The sequence below is a fragment of the Choloepus didactylus genome, chromosome 1 (genome assembly GCF_015220235.1).
Source record: "Choloepus didactylus isolate mChoDid1 chromosome 1, mChoDid1.pri, whole genome shotgun sequence".
In the NCBI taxonomy this organism is placed as follows: Eukaryota; Metazoa; Chordata; class Mammalia; order Pilosa; family Megalonychidae; genus Choloepus; species Choloepus didactylus.
Window position 1 is genome coordinate 8,069,080 of NC_051307.1, and position 14,574 is coordinate 8,083,653.

At 41.6% G+C, this 14,574-nt stretch overlaps 1 protein-coding gene across 5 annotated transcripts in view; it reads left to right on the forward strand.

The window, feature by feature from the left end:
* Nucleotides 1-1,396: 1,396 nt before the first annotated feature.
* LCA5L (lebercilin LCA5 like) overlaps nucleotides 1,397-14,574 on the forward strand; it is a 59,548-nt gene continuing 46,370 nt past the window's right edge. For 4 of the 5 annotated variants that reach the window (XM_037831491.1, XM_037831502.1, XM_037831507.1 and 1 more), the window contains exons 1-3: nucleotides 1,692-1,754; nucleotides 8,182-8,260; nucleotides 10,771-10,925. The gene's annotated coding sequence lies outside the window, so the exon portion shown is untranslated. Of the gene's footprint in view, nucleotides 1,755-8,181; nucleotides 8,261-10,770; nucleotides 10,926-14,574 lie in introns of all 5 variants that reach the window. The other variant, XM_037831492.1, reaches the window with a different exon arrangement.

Below are 14,574 nucleotides of genomic sequence, written 5' to 3' on the forward strand. Positions count from 1 at the left end.
GACGTTTGTACACTGATGTTCACAGCAGCACTGTTCACAGCTGCCAAGAGATTTAAACAATCCAAGTGTCCTTCAACAGGCAAGTGGATAAACAAAATACGGTACCTTCATACGATGGAATACTATGCAGCAGGAAGAAGGAACAAGGTCTTGAAACATACGGCAACATGGATGAACTCTGAAGATACAATGCTGAGTGAAATAACTCAGACACAAAAGCAGAGATATTGTATGTTACCACTTCTATGAACTATATGAACAATGCAAAATCAATGTCTTATAAGAATATTGGGGACCTAGTAATAAACAGTAGCTGGTGAGGCAGAATGATAGTCTAATACGTTCAGATATGTTAATGATGGTGAATTCAAAGGTATGGCAATGGTTAGGGGAGACAATTGTTAAACTTAAATCCTTCAGAGTGCTCCTATGCCAGCTAAGTCCCAAAACCCAGAGGCAACAGCCTCTTCAAGAACATCAACCAGCTATGTCCCCTTTGCTCATAAAGTTGACACCCCTTTACAACATGAATATGTTAGGATGGTCACTGCCTAGACATCCCTGATCTGGAAAGTGATTTAACTAGGGGAAGCAGTAGCAACAGACAAGATGGAATTTAACAAAGAATTAAGAATACTGAATCTTTATATAATTTGCTTTTTTCTTAGTCGCTAGGGTATTAAAATGGATAGAAGGAAAGAATAGAAATGATGGAACTATAACCCATAACATTCTTTGAAATTTAGCTACTTGTTAAATTGTAATTTGAAAGCCATACCTTTTTGTATATGTTATATTTCACAATAAGGAACTGACTATGGTACTATAACTCATAATAACTTTGGAAATTCCCTTATATCTACTTTTTAAATCATACTTTGAAAGATACTACCTTTTTGTATACATGCTTCATAAGGAAACAACTGAAACTGCCTAATTGTAACTTATGATATTCTTCGAAATTTGCTCACTACTTGTTAAATTGCACTTGGAAAGTTATCACTTTTATGTATACATGTTATATTCTACAATAAAAAATCATATGGGAAAAAATCAGCTATAATCTCACCATCCCGGTGTTTTTTTTGTTTGTTTTTTTTACTTTTTCTTTGCAATTTTCTGTACATTCTAAATTCTCTACACGAAACAAGACTTGTTTTGGATAGAGTTTTTTTTTTTTGGGGGGGGGTGGCGGGGTGTTTTTCTTTTTAAAAAACAAAAAGAGCCCTCAGTCTCAACAAAGAAAGCCGAACCGTCTTTGCTAAGACGCGTTAAGAGGAAGGAGCTCTCTGCTCTGCTCTGGGTCCACACCCGCTTGCTAACTTAGGCCACCCGACGTTAGCATAGGCTAGAAGAGATCATCGGACCCGGGATCAAAAACCCCGGGGCGTGGGCGAGAGCGGCCCAGCGGAAAAAGGAAGGGTCCCTTGTCGCCCCCGGTGTGTCCGGGGCGAAGGCAGGGTCCCAAGAGCCGACGACCGACGGCGGGACACTGGGTCACGGGCGCCCACACACGCCTCTCCTTTCTCCTCAGACGAAAAGCTCGACAGCCGATTCACGCTCTCGCCCCAAACGCCCCTCGGCGCCGCGGCTTTCCAGACCGAGGGGCGGGACCTGAGTCCGCGAGCCAGCGCGTGCGCGCCCTGCCCCGCCGTCAGCCCGTCCCAGGAGGCCCCGCGCGCCGGTTTCCATGGCGACGCGCGCACGGCCCCAGCCTGTCAGGTTGGCGCCCGCACTTCGGCAGCGCGGAGCAGGTAACGGCCCGGGCTCCTCTCCCCGGTAGCGCGTCGCGCCGGTCCTGGCTTCCTCGCCCCGCCGCCGGGGCAGGAGCCCTCCGCCAAACTCTATTTCTGGGTCTTTCGGTGTTGCCTGGTCACCCAGTCCCCGCCCTCGCTCCCGCGTCTCACCTCCGGGTGAACTTAGCCGGGTTGTCCGCGGTCTCCCGCAAAGCGCCGCCTGGTGCAGAGCAGCCTCTGGCGGGCCCCTCCTCTGTTCAGGAAGTGTGGCCGTGCTCCCTGCAAAACACAGACCCGCCAGCGGCGCCTCCTGGCCCCGGGACCCCTGCACACTGGGCAGCCCTGGGGCCTCCGGGCTGGCCCTGGGGTAGCCGACCGTCAGAGCTAACTGTGGGCCGGGTTCACCTCTCCCCGCTCTTAGGCCTTCGCCAGTATTTTCCTTTTATGTCTGAATCTTATGCCTTCAAAATTGATTCTGCCTACTTTATGCTTTGTTTTGGTTTTCGTTTGAACCTTACGGCTGGCATTTCCCTATCCCCAGCATTTGGAAATCCGAAGTGTCTTCTTTCTGTGTCCCTCACCACCTCAGCCTTACACTCCCTTGTCCACAACTTCCTCCTTAACACTTCGTTGCCACTTTATGCCAACAGTTAGCTTTTATCAGACTAATTGTCACTGCTTAACAGGACCTTGAGTCTTTTTTTTTTTTTTTTTTTTTTTTTTGCTCAATCTATGCTGAGTCCCTAGGAATTCATCCAGTCCCAGGGACTCAAAACTTGTCTAAATGCTCATGAGCTCTAGTGGGTATCTCCAGTCCAGACCTCCGTGAAGTCCTTCCTACCATGTCTCCACTTAGGTGTCCCCAACATCTCAAACTCAGCATGTCCCAAACAGCTCCTCATATTCCCCTATAGCTGCTCCTCCTGCTGTCTTACCCACCCGGATCACTGGAAACCAGCCTCCTGTTTTCTCACTGTTTCCCACATTGTCTTCAGGCCACCATCTGGTGCCTGGACTGCTTCAACTGCCTCTTAATTGATCTCCCTACCTATGTTCTTCACCCCTCCCTCACTTGAGCATTAGTAGTCTTATACTATATCCCTTTTCTCTTTCTCTATTTCATATAAATAAGTTAAAAAAAAAAAGTTATATGAATTCTATAGTTCCCATAGATAAAAATACAGTATTTTTAGTAGGTATTTTGAGAATTGCAACTTCTAAGCCAGGTAGACAAGGCTACCTAAAACATGAAGTACTTTACTGTTAACAAGCTAAAAATTGAAAGATGCAGGTTAGCTTTCTTTGGTATAAATATGACAGTGTTCCTGGAACAGAACTATGGCATAGGCTTTGAAACTACCTATATGGAAGAATAAAATGCAGAGCTTTCTTACAAGTGAAAAGGAGGAGTCATGTAGGGATTTAGGCTCTGTCCCCTACTTTTTCTTTTCTTTTTATTTTTTTAAACAAGCTCCAAAAGATGGGGGCAAGTAATGGTCTCCAGGCTGGGCACTGGTACCCTAGTGAGTCAGCCCCTGAATTGATGCAGTGGTCAATGCGACAGGACTCTCCTCTCAGGAAGCTAATGGCCCCCATACCGGCACACTTGCCAATCTGTTGTACCCAGCCCCTCATCTTTTCTCTTTTTCCATTGGGTTGAATCCCAATTGACCAAAGTAACATAGTAGGATTGCTGCAGTTTGCTGAGGGTCTGTAGGAGGTTGTGAATCATGAACCTCCACTTTATTCAAATCTCATCTTCCACCTCACACTCATACCATCATTTCATATGATGTGATATGAAGCTCTCAAACAGGAATGCACTCAATCTCCAGCTACCAAAACTGCAGGCCTTACCTACATCTGTGCTGTCTTTTCTTCCTTCCCTCCTCCTGTCCAAGGTCACTTCCTACCTGTGCTTTGGATCCCTTCCCCTCCCACTGGCCAAGACCCTGCATTATCAATTACCCAGTCTCCTGTTCCATCTCAACTGGATCTTTCCCGTGGCTTTCAAAACATTCACATTTCCCATCAGAAAAGAAAGAGGAAAAAGAATCTCTTGATCCCACATTGTCCTTCACTTACCAGTTACTGCCCAATCTCTCCTCCCCTTTGACAGATAAACTTTTTTTAAAGAATGGACACACTCAGTGCATCCATTCCTTGTCTCATTCCTCAGCCCTTTCTAGTCTGGCCTCTACCCTCATCCCTATTCTAAAACAGAATCCGCTAATTACACAGACATTTCCAGGCCCATCTCCCTCTCTCTCAGCAGCATTCGACACCACTGACTCAGCCTTGAAACCCTCCTCTCTTGGCCTCTGCACCCCACACCCTTCTGCTTTTCCTGCCCCCACTCTGATTCACCCTCCTCTCCTGGGCTGTCTTAATACTGCAGTGCCTCAAAGCTCAGTTTTTCTCTGCACTGTTCTCTCTTCAGGCCTCCTATATTCTGACACGAGGCACAAATTCCTGCCCACAGCTTTAAATGCCATCTCTATGCCCTTGATTCCCAACTTCATCTCTCCAGCTCGGCCTTCTTTTCTGAGCGGGATCCATATGTCCACTTAGCTGAATGGCATTGCCTCTTAAGATCTCTCAGACACCCCCACCTCCACATGCACAAGACCAAACATCTCCCTGCTGCCACCCACCCCTCACTGGGATCTCTTCCACTGTAAACTAGGAATTCATCCTTGATACCTCCCTTCCCCTCACCCCAACATCCAAATGATCACCAAACCCTGAAGATTTTGTCTCCTGTGGATCCTTCGCATGTTCCCTCTGGTCCCTGGCTTTTTTTCCATTCTTCCCCCCATGCTGCAGCCAGAGTAACCTCTGCAGAAGGCACAGCTGATGATGCCATCCCTCGCCCAGCCTCCCCCTTTACTCACTTCTTTCCTCCCCTTGCTCTTGGATTCATGACCCAGATCCTGAGCACACGTCCTCTCAGGGCTCCGCAACAGCTCAGCCACCCACCTCTGCAGGCCCATCTGGAACTGCTTGGCCCTCTCACTGGGCTCCAGCCCCCAGGGTCTCCTCCACCCACCAGGCTCCGGTCCAGTTTTTCTGTCTACAGCGGTCTTTCTCCCCACCCTTTCTCATTCCCCTTGAAGTTACCTCCCTCTTGGTCTTTCATTTCCCAACTCAGACGGCAGCTCTGTAGGGATTTTCTCCCAGACCGCTGTCTAGATCAGGCTTCTTTGTCAGGTGTCCACCCAGGGTGGCCTCTCTTTCTTCTAAAACACTTAGAGTATTCATGATTGTGATTATTGCCTACATGTAAGGGCCACAAAAACAGAAACATTTCTATATGTGTTCATCCCACACCTCATACAGTTCCTGGCACATAGTGAATGCTCAAATACACATTGAAAGAATGGATGAAGGGAACATTCTAATGTGTAAGAGATATTAAATGTGGAGTAAGCATTTTAGCACAATTTTATTGGAATGGAAAGAATGAAAAATTCTAGTAAAAAACAATCAGTTAAACACTACAAATTTTTAAATGTGGAGCTAAAAAGTTACACTCTATGCTGGTTTTTTAGCCATTCCTAGAACTGAATAAATTTCCCTTCGTGCCTTGCAGTGCACTGCATTTGCCTCCACTTGGTGGAAGTAGAGAGACACTCTCTCAAATCCTGAAGGAGCTTCTTGGGGAATTTAAGCTTTTTATCAAAAATAAATAAAATGTATAAAATTGTTAAATGACCAAAACCTACATAAGTACTCTGTAACCAAACGCTGAGCATGGAGCATTTTTCAAATTATCAAATAAAGCTTGATATTTCTGATATATATATGTAGGTATACTTAATTTATGGATTTTAGTGCTGGAGTAGACCTTAGAAATCATTGAAAACAATCAGCTAGTCTCGTAGATAAGGCAGTTGATGCCAAACAGCAGTTGTATTGGCAGAGCTGGGAATATCACCCAGATGTCTTGCCTCACAAGCCTCTTTTCTTCTGTAGCATACTCCTCCTCATCTTACCTGCTGTGAATTCTTAAACTTACGTTCTTCAGTATTTAGAGTAACCAAATTTCTAAAGCAAAAAATAGGAACACATAATCTTAAAAGTGGATGAAATATTTGAAAAGTGCTCTTGAAAGCCCTAAGATGTGGTCCTCTTACTTAATACCTTATTTATAAGCTAAGGGAACAGCTTTTCTATTCACTTAACATTCTGCTTAACTCTGTGTCAAAAAGTAATCCCCCTCTCCTCAAGCAGCTTATCTCTTTGTGCCAGCCCTTTTTATTTTTATTTAGTGATTCTTCATTTTTAAATAGCTCAACCCTAGAGAAGAGTTGCAAGAACAGTACATAAAACATCTGCATTCCCTTCTTCCAGATCCCTCAGCTGTCCCAGCAATGCATCTGTCTCCTTCCTTCTCTCCCTGTCTCTTTTGCCCTTGGCAGTTTTTGAAAGTTCGAGCCTTTCGTTCTGTAGGAAGACCCTCAGTCTGAGTCGGGCTGATGTTTCCGCATGTCCTGACTCAGGTCACCCATTCTTGGCAGGAAGCCCCTAGAGCTGACCCTTGCCCAGTGTACCACCCAGGGAGGTACCTGGCAGCCACCTGCCCCCCACCACCACCACCGCCCCCACTGGTGATGTGAACGTGACTGCCTGGTCCAGTTGGCCTCCTGCCAGGTTTCTCCACTGTAGGGTTCCTTTGTATTTGATTTGTGTTTTACAGAGAGTCTTATATTGTGCCAAATCCTGTTCCTTATCAGACTTACGATCACTGGCCTTTAGCCTCCATTGGCAACTCCTGCCTACCTCACCTTCCTCGGTGAGATTTATCAAGTAGTGATTCCCTATTGTACCATTGTTTGTACATGTGTTAGTCATTCTTCTGAAAGGAAGAGCTTCCCCTCTCCCATTTATTATTTATTTATTCATTTATATCACTATGGACTCATGGATTCCTTTTTTATTCAGTGGGTTGTAATCCTATATCCTCATTATTTATTTTGATGCTCAGATTGTCCTGGATTTGACCAGTGAGAAGTTGACTTGTGTGTCCTTTAACACCTACCAGCTTATCTTGTACTTGGCCTACCCCAGCCTTGGAATCATCCATTTCTTCAAGAAGCCCTGATTCCTTTTAGTTGTGACTGGTATTTAGATCTAGGTCTGGTTGCATAGTGTGCGCATTGCTACTGGAGTGCCATTGCTTCTAGGCCCTTTCAGTGAAGAAGAGTTAGGAAATATATACATATATACCACACACACATAAATACTTACACATATGTATGCACATATTTTCATAGATGTGTAACTATTTCTCTATCTCTATTTTTTTTTTAACTCAGTGTTTCCAATTCCCAACCAAAACCTTAGGGTTCTTTTTAGCCTCTCCCTGTGTAAGTAAAACTCTTTCAGGCAGTGAGAAACCTGGCTCCCATGATGCTAAATATATTGACATATTCCCTCAATTAACTCACTTGCTTTGTGTAATTAATCGAGCCTTGCTGGCTACTGCCCCCCTCTCATCACCCTCTTTCCCTCACCTCTTCTCCCCCTCACCTCTCAGCTCTGCCTCCAGGTGCACTCCACCAAAGCCTCTGCACAAGTGCCAGGCTTCTTGCTTTTAGCCCCTTCCTGACTGCTTATGAGAGAGTCTGTGGTTTTCTCCAACCCGTTTTCTAGGTCACACAATCCCACCAGCTCCCCAGGGTTGGTCATCTTTTTCCTAGATCGAGTCCAGACAAGGTAAAGCAAGACAGTTTCCAGGAGCATTAAAACACTTTCCCAAAGCCTTTGAACTTACCCTCTTCTTTAGCTTCTTGAAGTTTTTAATAGTGCATTTCATTTACATTTTAAAAGCCTGTTTTTAGCCTCATTTTAATTCATGATGCTTTTTTTTAGGCACCTGTATTAGTTTCTTATTGCTGCTGTAACCAATTCCCACAAACCCAATGCCTTAAACAACACAAATTTATTCTCTTACAGTTCCGAAGGTCAGAAATCCAAAATGAGTCAAACAGGGCTAAAATCCAGGTGTCAGCAGGGCTGGGTGTTTCTGGAGGCTCCAGAGGAAAATCTGCTTCTTTGCATTTTCTGAATTCTTGAAAAGACTATATTCTTTGCCTTGTGGCCCCTTCCTCCATCCTCCAAGCCAGGGGCATAACATCTTTTCTCTGACTCTGCTTCCCTCTGCTCTTGCCATCATAGGGCCTTCTTCTAACTCTGACTCCTCTTTCCTTCCTCCTAGAAGCACCCTTGTGATTACCTCAGGCCCACCCAGATAATCCATGATAATCTTCCCATCTCAAAATCCGTGATCATCTGCAACATCCGTTTTGCAATATCAAGTGGCATTCACAGGTTTTGGGGGTTAGGATATGAACATCTTTGGGGGGCCATTGTTCAGCCTGCCATAGGACAAAATGCAAGTCTTAAAATCTTAAAAATGGTGTTTTGATGCCTTTCATTACAGAAAGTGGTAGCCACCATGTAGGCATTGATTAGAAAATGAATTATGTCTCAGAAATTTTTCCACATCCACATGTGCAGAGGTATGCTTGATTCTTTTATATTTCAAAAATGTATGCATTATCAGTATTATTAGTCATAATAACAGCAATCTGATCCACCCAATTCTTTAATTTTTGCTATTCAGATGGATGAAAAATGGAATCTAATTGTTTCAATTTGCATTTTGTTAATTATGAGTAAGCTTGAATATCTCTTAATGTATTTCTTGGTCGTCTGTGTTTCTGTATTGAATATCTCTTAATGTATTTCTTGGTCGTCTGTGTTTCTGTAATGTGCTTTTTCATATCCTTTGCCCATTTTACTGAAGGATTAACCTTTATCATTTTCTTTATCATCTCAAGAGTTCTTTGTAAATTAAAAAAATAATCCCCTTGTCATATGTGTCAAAAGTAGTTTTCCCATTTGTGATTTAACTTTTGACTTTGATTTTTTTGTTTGTTACACAGAAGTTTTAGTTTTATGCAGTTATTTTTATCAGTATTTCTTTTATGTTTTGTGGCTTTTATGTCTTGTTTTCTTTTAAGATTTCTTTTTAACATTTACATGTGTAATGTAACATTAATTTTGGTGTAAGGAATGCAGTAAGGATTCACTTTTATTTTGATTTCCCGATGTCTCCCCAGTTGTCCCACCATCATTTGTTGAATAGTTCACTTTGCTCCATGTTTGTCTTATACTAGGTTTCCATATGTACTTGTTTCTATTTCTGAACTCTCTATTTCATTATATTACTGTTAAATACTAGTGTCAGGCTATTTTAATGACTGTAGCTTTATTTCTCTATTATCTAATAGAGGTTGTCTTCATGGTTCTATTTCAGAATCTTGTGTATTCTTCCATATTTATTTTCCATATAAATTTAGCATCATTTTGTCAAATTTCAAAAAAATTACTCTTGGCATTTTGACTGGGAATGCATTGATAGTGTAGATTAAATTATAGGGAATTTATATCCTTTTGGTCTTGGACCTTCTTATTTAAGAACGCAATATGTCTTTGCACTTATTTAAGTCTTCTTTTATTTCTTTCAGTAAAGTTTTAAGATTTTCTTTATATTATTCACATTAAACTTAAATCAGGTGTTTTAAATTTTTTGTTATATTTTAAATTTTTTTTTATTTTTATAAACAAACACTCCTATATTTTTTTGCCTATATAGTATGTGGGATGTTTTCATCTATTTTCTAAGTCATTTTAGTTTGCATGTAGAAAAGATTGTTTTTGTATTTACTTAGTAACCTATAGTTCAGTTGAATCCTTTTCATAGTGTTTTATAGGTTTTCTAGATATATGATCATGACATCTACCCATAGTGAAAATTTGCCTCTTCTTTTCCAATATTTATACCTCTTATTTCTTTCTCATGTCCAATTTCATTGGCGCATACCTCCAGAAAAATGTTAATTAGTAGCAGTGACAGTGGGCATCCTTTTCTTAATCCTTATGGTAACATAAAATACCTAGTGTTTCAATATTAAACATGAGGCTAGATTTTTAGTTTACAATGTGTGTTATTATACTGAAAAAATGTTCATTTAGGAAATGATGAGTTGGGGTCAGCATTAGTAAGAAGTTTTGTCAGGAGTGATGGATATGGAGACAGCACTTACTTGCCAGGAACTCTCCTAGGCACTGGGTATACAGTAGTAGACTTGATGTGGGCATGGCTACATAAAGCACATAACTCATTGGGAAAGTCAGGCAATAAACAAGCCAAATAAAATATATATTATGTTAGAAAGTAATATGTGCTAGGGAAAAAAATAAAGTAGGAAAAGGGATATATGAAGTATTGAAAATGGATGAGAGGGAAAACTTATCTGTCAAGCTATCATTTCTCATGAAGCAAGGCTAATTAAGAGTACAATTACTCACCCACAGAATAATTTGGGTTGGGAAACACAGTTGTAACCATTTAAACTCAGTAATCCCTATGAATTATAACTTCATTACAGAGGATTTACCTTTAAGAATTAAGATTTTCTGGTTGCAATAAAAGCCCAGAATCTGATAGTCTATGAAACTAGTCGTTTAGCCAGAAGAATGAATTGTGGTGTATATTACTAAGTCTTCTCAACATCAGTGCTTCTCAAATAAAGTCCAGCGCCCAATGGTAGTACCAGGAGGGACTTCAGAAAAACAACACAGTCTTTGTGTTGTTTACAGGTGTAAAACACCTAATTCCAAAAACTCATTACTTTTGTTCAACTCCCCACTGGAAAGAAAGAATAGGATGGTGAGCCACGGGATATTTTGCTCTGTCTAAAAAATGTCAAGAGGCACTGCTCTGTATGGCTCCTTCAAATCTTATCTCAGCATGACTGCATAACTACAACCAAGAATTTCCCAGTCAACCGCCAATAGCTGCTTACTGTGACAGATAAAAAGCCTTAGTGTTGGAGTAAACAGCAAACCATAATGCAAACGAATACATATAATTAATGAATACTGGTTCAAAACTTTTATTCTTCTTACTTGAATATGTTTACTTGTGACCTCTTAACCTTTTCCTTTTGTAATTTCATTCTAGGTTTTTTGAAATATGTTCTTTCTTTAAAAAGAGACCAAAACATGTCAAAAAGACTATTCTGAAAATCTCATAAATACTACAGTATGAAGAACCCTCCGCCCAGATCATATATTTGATCTTCAGACATCTTAGGGAAGTTTGATAAAGTACAATAGGTATGCATTAATTCATTTTAAAAACATTTCAGTGGGTGTTTATGTTTTGCATCTGCATTATTGCAAAAGCAGGATTGAGGACAACTGAGGAGCAAGATATAAACCTGTTAGGTTTTTCCACTGGGAAGAGAAGAGACTAAAACTCGTTCAAAGGAGCTTTGTTGTCCAGCCATGCAACGACCCTGAGAGAGGGAACTGTGGAGCTTATATGGGATGGGCAGGTTTCCATTGGCTGGTTTGAGAGCGGGAGCTTAGGAGTGGGAAAGTTTAAAATTTTAGACATGCAGACTTGCAGAATTCCTAAGGGTGGGGTGGGGCACTGCCCAACAATACCTTGATCTTGAACCTTTCTTATTTCTCATTTTGTAATTAGATAAACAAAATATAAAAGTTTGTTGTTTCTATCGGCAGTCATCCCTTTTCACCGTGGTGCATTCCAGGGAAACGTATCAGAAAACATCACATTTTTTCATTGGAATAGTGTTTTTAATTGTAGGTTGAGTTCCTTAGTCATAAAAGCACGAAACTACTATAAACTCTATAGTGATAGGAGCATAGTGAAATTATTCAATAAAATGGGCTCCATTATACTGTCAGCACTGATTGTTCAGAATATAAATGCAGTTGAAATGGATCTGAATTATGTACTGCCATCAAAAGATAGTATAGTAACTGTAAATAAATATTAATAAATATTAATTACATAATTACTAACTTGGCTTATTTTAAACTCCTTAAAGGCAGAAGTGTGTCTTCTTCAGAACCCCACTGCCTTGCAGATACTAAAAATTGTTCTTTGACTGAACATACTGATTGGTTAATTAAGTAGTATGTTAGATGGTTGGCCTAAAGCCTAGATTTTCCAATTATGTGCCAGATAATCAGGAATCCATATATGTGGAGCCTTCATATATTTTTTATTGCTGACAGTAGTGAAGTCTAACCTATTTATAAGAATACAAAGTCAGTCTAAAAGCAGTATAAGTGACTTGAAAGTGCAGTTACAGACCGGATGCTAGTCATCAGTCGATTTTTAACAGGCCAGTAAGAAAACTGGTGTTTTACAGACCGAGTGTTCCAGAGCTATTTGATATGTGCATTCAGGGCACATCTCATTGCTGACTTCTGTAATAGTCAAGAATCAAACTTGGTTTTCAGATTTCCTGACCTCCCTTTCCTAAAATCAGACACAGTATGAAGTCTGAGGGAGCTTTACATGGTTCTTCCTAAAAGATTCAGAAACTTAACTGGTTTAGGGAAGCAAAGCATTTTTGGTTGGTCTAGTGTGTTCTTGCTTGCAGCAAATCCTCACCATCTGAGCCTGGATGGGGAGAGGGTTTCCGGGTGGACATTCCCTCAGCCTTCAGCTAGCATCCCAAATGGACTTCTGTCATTTCCTGTCTCTTTCCTCTCCCTTTTATATACCACCCCCCACCATGTCCTCTTTATACCTGCTTTTCTTCACTTCCTTATTTGCTGCACTTCCTTAGGTAAATAATGAATAGAAGAGAATTTCCTCAACCTAATAAAGGGTATTAGTGAAAACCCTACAGCTAACATTATACTTACAGTGAAAGACCAAGTGCTTTCCCCCTAAGATCAAGAATAAGACAAGGACATCCACTCTCACCACTACTTCTGTTCAACCTTGTACTGGAGGTTCTAGCCAGCACAACCAGGCAAGAAAAAGAAATAAAAGGATCCACATTCACAGATGGTGTCTTCTCTGTAGAAAGTCTAATGAGATTTACAGAAAAAAGCTACTAGAACTTTTAGCAAAGCTGCAGGATATGAGGTCTCAGTTTGCCAGGGTTGCTGTAACAAATACCACAGACTAGTGGGCTTAAGCAACAGGAATTCGGGTCTCACAGTTCTGGAGGCTAGAAGTCCAAAATCAAGGTGTCAGCAGGCTATACTTTCTCCAAGTCTGTAGCATTCTGGAGGGAGTTTGCCGGGAATCCATAACTTATTCTCTGCCTCTCACATGCCGGTCTGTCTCGGTCTGTCTCATCCTCACTCCTCCTGCATCCATGTTTCCTCGACTTATAAGGTCTCCAGGGTTTAAGACCCACCCTAATTCAATTTAGCCTCATTTTAATAGGATCTTTGAAGATCTTGTTTACAAAATGAGTTCACATCCACAGGACTAGGGGTTAGGACTTGAGCATGTCTTTGTGGGGGACGTGATTCAATCCATAACACAAGATCAGCATAGCCTAGGATTTTAAAAAGCCAGATAGTAATTCCCTTAGGCTTATCACAGGTTTTGACATTTAATGTAAGGTTGCAGCGGTAAGTAGCTAGGGGTCAAATGATGTCTGTGTTGGTCAGGCATTATGGTTCATACAGACCTGAGTTCAGAATTCAGTACAGACCTGGGTTTAAAGGCAGACAGACCTGGATTCAGAATTCAGTACTGCCACTCACTAGCTGTGTGTCCTTGGACAAGTTACTTAACCTTGCTGAGCCTCAGTGTCCTTTGTAAAGTAGGTTAATAACACCCATCTCACAGGAATGTTGTGACCAAGTGAGCTCATATATGTAAGGCTCCTATTCTGCTATCCTGCCCCAGTGCATGGCACACAGCAGGTGCTGTTGCTGGTGATCATTCTTCAAGTGTTTTTAAGTATTGGCTGGGTGGCAGCAGTATGCTGGGCCCAACTTACAACAGTGACAAGACACAGTCTTTACCTTCAAGGAGTTTTCAGTCTAGTGGGAGTATCCAAGCCTTGTCCTGGTGAAATAGTTCATGGGGAAATAGACAGAGCTCGTTGCAGATCTTACAGGAAGATACTGGCAGTGCCACTGGCTGTCCTGTGTTTGTCCCAGATTTACCCCTCCAGGAGGAGAACCTGGTATCTGTTGAGTGCTTAACTATGTGAAGGTACTGAAAGATATTTTCACAGTCTCTCATCTCCCATGATGAACCTGTGAAATCAGCATTCTTATTTACATTTTACTGGTGGCCAAGATCCCTTCCCGAAGTGAGAGATCTGCTTTCAGACCCAAAGCTGTCTGCCTTCCAGTTGTCTGTGCACCTTCTGCTCTGTCACACTCCCTCCCTCAGCTGGAGCTATTGGACATGTGAATGCGATGTGAAAAACACTCTTGAATTGATAGCATATATTGGAGAGATTGCTATACAAAGCAGTCATTGTTAAACCTATAACTACATCCACATATTTTAGGTAAATATTCATTAGGGCATACGAGATTGGTCTTAATAAGAGCTGGCACAAAGTGGAGAGAAACTGTTAACTATTGATAAACTGATCTGTTTGGCCCATGCCAAACCCACCTTGCAGCAAGTGTGCCTGCATATAAAAAAACCCGAAAACCTTGAAAACCCTGAACAAGGGGAAAGCTATTTTCTAATGTGGAAGAAAATCAACCAGATCAACCATTAGCAGAAGGCTATCCAAAAACAGCTGCAAGAAAAGCCTTGGGAAGAAGGTTGTAAGGTGGGGAAGGAGGAGGAATTTTTATTGGACTTTAACAGGACAGTTCAGCCGAAGTTCAGCTAGTGTCGGGAACAGTGGGTCAAAAAAACAAATTGTTCTTGCAGACTAGCAGCCATTGTTTGGGTTAATCTAGCTGGGTGGGGAGGAAGTTAGGGGCCAAGGTCCTCAGCAAGACTGGCAGGTGGGGA